This window comes from Mixophyes fleayi, chromosome 1 (assembly GCF_038048845.1).
Source record: "Mixophyes fleayi isolate aMixFle1 chromosome 1, aMixFle1.hap1, whole genome shotgun sequence".
Taxonomy (NCBI): Eukaryota; Metazoa; Chordata; class Amphibia; order Anura; family Limnodynastidae; genus Mixophyes; species Mixophyes fleayi.
Window position 1 is genome coordinate 187,821,145 of NC_134402.1, and position 6,000 is coordinate 187,827,144.

At 44.2% G+C, this 6,000-nt stretch overlaps 1 long non-coding RNA gene across 8 annotated transcripts in view; it reads left to right on the top strand.

Moving 5' to 3' along the window:
* LOC142146432 (uncharacterized) overlaps positions 1-4,380 on the top strand; it is a 29,284-nt gene extending 24,904 nt beyond the window's left edge. For all 8 annotated transcript variants that reach the window (XR_012689967.1, XR_012689968.1, XR_012689970.1 and 5 more), the window contains one exon: positions 4,283-4,380. This is a non-coding gene — a long non-coding RNA (uncharacterized LOC142146432). The remainder of the gene's footprint in view (positions 1-4,282) is intronic.
* Positions 4,381-6,000: the final 1,620 nt, after the last annotated feature.

The window sequence follows — 6,000 nt, forward strand, 5'->3', positions numbered from 1 at the left end:
TCCCTCCCTCAGTTGAGTTGAGGGATATTGTAGAGGCCTCTTGGAAATATCCAGATAAAAGGTTCTCTATGCCAAGGAAGTTTGGCGTATTGTATCCCCTTCAGGAGGAGGATATGACCCGTTGGGAACAGGTGGCAAAGGTAGATACACCTGTGGCGAGATTGGTTCGTCAGACTACACTACCTGTACCCGGGTCAGCGACCTTACAGGACGCGACTGACAAGAAATTAGAATCCCTGTCGATCTTCTCGGCCGCCGGTATTAGCCTCAGGCCAGCATTGTCCTCTACCTGGGTAGCTAGGGCCATTCAAGTCTGGGCAGGGCAGTTAGAGTCTGCCTTGCAGGATTCAGATTTACTGCCTCTAGCCATGCAGCTAAGGGAGGCAGCAGGCTATGTATATGAAGCGGCCCATAATTCGGCCTCCATAGCTTCGTCTATTTCAGCTACAGCTGTAGTAGCTAGAAGGGCGTTATGGTTAAGGGCTTGGAATGCGGATGCAGAGTCTAAACGATCATTAGAATCCATCCCGTATACGGGTAGGATGTTATTTGGTCCAGAATTAGACTCTTGGATTTTACATGCTTCAGGGGGCAAGAAGACGTCCTTGCCTGTAAATACTCCAAGACCTAGGGCTAGGCCTAGGTTTAGTTCTTTCAGACAGCCTCCTTACGGGGGCGGGTCTTGCAGAGGCCAGACTACCGATCCAGGGGCCGTGGAATCCAGAAGACAGTCCCATAGGGGAAGGTCATCCTTTGCCCCTGTGGCGCGGAGAGCTTCTTCCGCCAAGCTGCCGGATAGACCAGCGGCATGACTACCACCCGCCTCTGGTTCCAGAGGGTGGGGTGGGAGGACGGCTGCTTGGGTTTGCCCGGCAGCAGACAGGGTCCTCGGTAGACGAGTAGGTCCAGAATATCGTGATAGAATTCATGGGACCAGCTCACCTCAGGTTTTGGAAAAAAATTACCTCGCTGGCTTCTGTCAAATCAGAAAGAGCTCAGGGCTGTCGATTTGCTTCGTTCAGACGAAGCTATACAGGCTTAGAATTTCCAGTAAGGGAAAAGGTTTTAGTCACACCCATTCAGGGTGCTAAGGCTAGACGAGTTGTTCAGTCTATGACCGAACTTCTAGAGCAGGCCTGTCCAACCTGCGGCCCTCCAGGTGTTGTGAAACTACAAGTCCCAGAATGCTTTGCCAGTAGACAACCTGTTGATAGCTGGAAGGGCATGCTGGGACTTGTAGTTTCACAACATCTGGAGGGCCGCAGGTTGGACAGGCCTGTTCTAGGAGTCTGAAAGGGTCACAGAGAATCCCTTGTCTAAGAATGAGTTTCTTGAGACTAGTGAGGGACTTGGTACGCAGCAGAAGGTTGTCTCCACAGGACAAGTTGAGGTCCTAGATGGAGTGGACAGGCAGGATCCTGTCAGACAAAAGGGTCTCAGTAGCCAGGTCTTTGAAGCTGCTGGGAAAGATGGTGACATCTTTCACGACCTTACCCTGGGCAGGGTCCCATCCTAGAGGAGCATTCCCGTGTTCGAGGTACCAGTAGAGGAGGTAGGTCCTCAGCTGGTGGTTGCTGGACAAGAACCAAACAGAAGAACAAAGACAAATAAATATTTGGATGTAGTGAGGGCATTACGTATATATGTTAAGAGATCTGCAAAGATACGTAAGACAGAGTCTCTATTTGTGTTGTTTGACTTTTCCAAACGGGGATGGCCAGCATCTAAGCAAACTTTTGCCAGATGGCTTACCCTGACTATCAGGGAGGCTTATGTCCGTGTTAATCTCCCTGTGCCGAAACGTATTGTTGCCCATTCTACCTGGTCGGTTGGGGCGTCTTGGGTGGCTCGTAATGGAGCCACGGTGGACCAGCTGTGCAGAGCAGCCACCTGGTCCTCGGTCCATACCTTTACAAAATTCTACCAATTTTATATATTTGCATCTGGGGACGCCTCCTTTGGCCGTAGTGTTCTACGTGCAAGGAGATCAGAGCGGTCCCACCCTTCAGAGGGATTGCTTTTGTAAGTCCCCATGGTTAAGGAGTGTCCCCCAGATGGATGAAAGAGAAAACGGGATTTATACTTACGATAAATCTTTTTCTCTGAGTCCATCTGGGGGACACCCCGATCCCCCCCGTCTTTTCGTTGTTTTGTCTCCACTCCCCCCTCTGTTGAGTGGTGTGTCTTGGTTGATTGGCCTATCTTCCTAATGGCTTTTGTAATCAAACTGAGGTATGTGGGAATTGGCGGGGGTGATATGCTGTCAGCTGAAAAAAGTTAACTCTTTGGGTGCCAGACTCCTCCCCCCGACTCAACCCCCATGGTTAAGGAGTGTCCCCCAGATGGACTCAGAGAAAAAGATTTATCGTAAGTATAAATCCCGTTTTATGTTTAGTTTTATAAGTTATATACATGTTAGTGAAACCAAAGGTTCAGGTTCCAGGAACTATGTCATATCTGGTATAATTTTAATCCCCTATTCATCAGCAGTTGTCCAGTTCATTCGCCGAAGAGATCGCACATTACATACTCTAGTTAGCGATGTTAGGGAATAAATGTTTAAAGTGATACAGACTGTAAAATGGTAATACACTAGTTGAAACTGGATTCTTGGCGGGAAAGTCGGAGCACATCCCCTGGAGAGTTGACCCCCACCTTTGGATATTTTGGTTTGAACTGGCCTATGACCTGCAGTACACTGGACCTTCCTGAAGCCTGGACCAATAGAAGCAAGACACATCATCTGCATTGTTTTACTGTATTCACTAACTGTATATAAGCAGGGGCTCTGGGCTCAGTGACCAATCTTCTTTGACCACGGCCTTCAGACCTGAATGACTGTTTACTGGATCCAGAGCGCCTGCGATAAGTAACGGCTATACTTGTTTTATTTTGTATCAATTATTCTGCTACTTTTGACTAATAAATTACTTTGTGCTTTGGAAGCACACAACGGGATTCGACAACCTTTATTGGGTAGCGACAAAACGTGCATAACATAATATATAACATTAAGCCAGAAATATGCTTAAGCTTAACAGGTAATATGGAATGCAAACTTTGATATTATATTAATAACATTATTATCTAAGGTATCTAATAACAAGTGTATCGAACTATCTTATCTCATTCTCTGGGGAGCGGTCCAGATACTGTTGGAGGCTGCAAATGAAAAGTTGTCGTACTCTTCTCGACAATTCTGCACAAACCATAGTCCGTTATAACATTTAGTCGGTTTGGGTTCTGAGACTATCAATCATCATTGCTAACATGCTATCCTATGAACAGAATAAAAGGTGCTTGTCTCCTGAAGTATTTTCGTTATAAAAGGGAGACATGGTGCTCTGAGACTGTAAGCATACTAGAGCTTGTCTCGTTTCAACTTATCTGGCATCTTAGTTGGGTTTTCTGTTCGCTTCGAATGATCTGTGTATATCCATCGAGAATAGTCAGTATATATGCATTTTGTCCTTCATTATGCTTGTGTCCACGAGGCTGTAGGAGCTGTTGGCCTTGTTGGTTCTGTTGTGTTTGTCATCGGGATCAAGGATGTCGCTATCCCCAATGTAGGCAAAAGGGTAGTTCCTTGTTCCAGCGTCTTGATTTTATAAGATTGGCTTTCGTGCCCTATCAAGAGATGGAACGGAAAACCCAAACGGTAACAGATTTTCATGGTCTTGGTCACGTAGGAGTTTGGTGATTGGAGCAAGGTCCCGTAGTTTTTGTAAGGTGGTGTGGGCCAAGTCTTGATATACATGGAGGTCGACTCCTTCAAAGGTAAGCATTGTGGCAAATCTGGTAGCCATGGCAAATTGTTACTTATATTTATAATGGTGAAATCGTACTATAACATCCCTGGGTGGCTGGTTCGGTGAAGATTTAGGGCGCAGGGCTCTGTGTGCTCTATCTGTTTGCTCATCTGACGCAGAGGCGTCTGGAAGATAGTGCTGAAATAGTTTCTCCAGGTATTTAGGTAGGCGGTCATTGTCTATTGTTTGTGGGATATTTTGGATGCGAAGGTTGTTCCGTCTGGATCTATTCTCAATATCCTCAAACTATTCCCTAAACGATTCCATATCCGTATGGATTTCTGATAATTCTGTGGTAACAAACTCCTGGAAATGACAGACCTCGTCTACTTTTTGTTCTAAGTCCGCTGTTCTACTGCCAATAGCTGCTATTTCCTTACGTAGTTCAGATACTACTTTTTTATTTTCTTCCTGTATAACTGTACGCACTTCTGATTGAATGGTAAACTTAATAATGTCCCTCAATTCTGCAGATATGGACGTTTCATTGACAGAGCTAGTGTCATCATTGTCTGAGTCTGGATCTCGCATTGGTGAAGATGTCGTCGCTTGCGAGGTGTGTCTTTTTATAGCTTGGGTGAAGATTGTGGCTGTACCTGGGGTAGAGATGTTTTTATTTTTATGTGGCTTTATGGCGATGTGGTCCCAAGGGCAACCAATGTCTGCAGGAGCCAGTAAGTATGATGAGCGAGCACGATTAGTGGTTAGTTAGATTTCTCTCTCCCGTTGCTATGGTGAGGATTTTGTGAAGCTAATGTGTCATGGATTCCCCCATGTCGCAATGTGTTAGCAACTCATTTAATCGCTAGTATGCATTCCGACTTCTTCCCACAGTTTTTTGGAATTCACTTGTAAGGGTTTGTTTGAGATCTACACTGTAGGCAGCTCTTCAGGAACAAGAAGCACCTTGGCTTGTATGAAGACATATCCAGCAGGACTGCTTCAGGATAAAGCATTGTAGGATAGTTATAAGTGTGTGCACAATTAAGTGCTGTTTAGTTTTTTTGTTAACACGGTTGTATTAATTTTAATTTTCGAAATTGTGCTATAAGATAACATATTTTTTTAATTGGTGGGATTCAGGCCGTCCTAGGCTAATATGCCATTAGTGTCCACTAGTCTTCCACGCCACACTAATACTCATGTTTAAAAATAATTTGTCCTTCATTTAAAATCCAGCTTCCTTCTCACTCCCCCACCAATTTTTATGTTCCCGATTTTTCAAAACAGCCACATGGCTTTTTTTAGAAATTTTTTTACAATTTTAATTTTCATTAAAGTGTGTCAAAAATAACATACAAGTTTGTGGAAAGGGATGCCTTCATTTTACAGCATAGACAGAAACAGTCTAAAATTTCAATTTAACAAAGTCTTGAAAAAGACGCTTGGCACAGCTCACGGAACATTATCAACAGTAAAGACAAAATCAAGATTATTTAATGAAAAAGCGAGTAATAAATGCACAAAGAGCCACATCATAAGTAATACATGGAGATAAACTTCTGGCTATTATTCCAAAAATAGCCCACTTTGCTGTCAAAGGAAGATAACCAGGTAGTCACTTGTGAATCTCCTGACATGGGGCCAGAATTGTTTCACTGGTGGTCAGCCACATTTTGGACATGAGTGATCAGCCATTAGACCTATTTTGAAGTGGCTAGGGACAGAAATAGACAGCTCTAGGGTAAATATAGACGTTTCTGCTTAAGTTATCGCTGCAAGTAGTCTACTAGATAGAGCTATGGGGCGAAGTAGGAAATCCATAGTCAGCTCAGTACAGAGTTCCTTCCATTGTCCTGTCCCGTTGTCAAAGAATCATAATCGAGTTTGGCACGTAAATATTTATAATGAATGGAGATAGCCCCACATTAGGAGGTTGTTTTAAGAAGCAAAGAATCTAGGGGATTTTTCCCTATCAAGTCGAGAAAATGATTTGGCCACCACGCTCTCATAAGGTTGGGCTTGAAAAAATGCTAATCTGAACGGTCTGACCACTTCATCATAGTACCCAGCTTGTTGAAGAGTCCAAGGATTTTTAGTAGATGAATCCAGAAAACGCCCCACTGTTCCTAGCCCAGCACCATTCCAAAGAGTAAAGGGGTAGGTAGTCATGCCATCATGGAATCTAGGGAAGGGAAGTTGGACAGACAATTAGGGATTTAATTGTTGGCTATATTACAATATGTGCCAC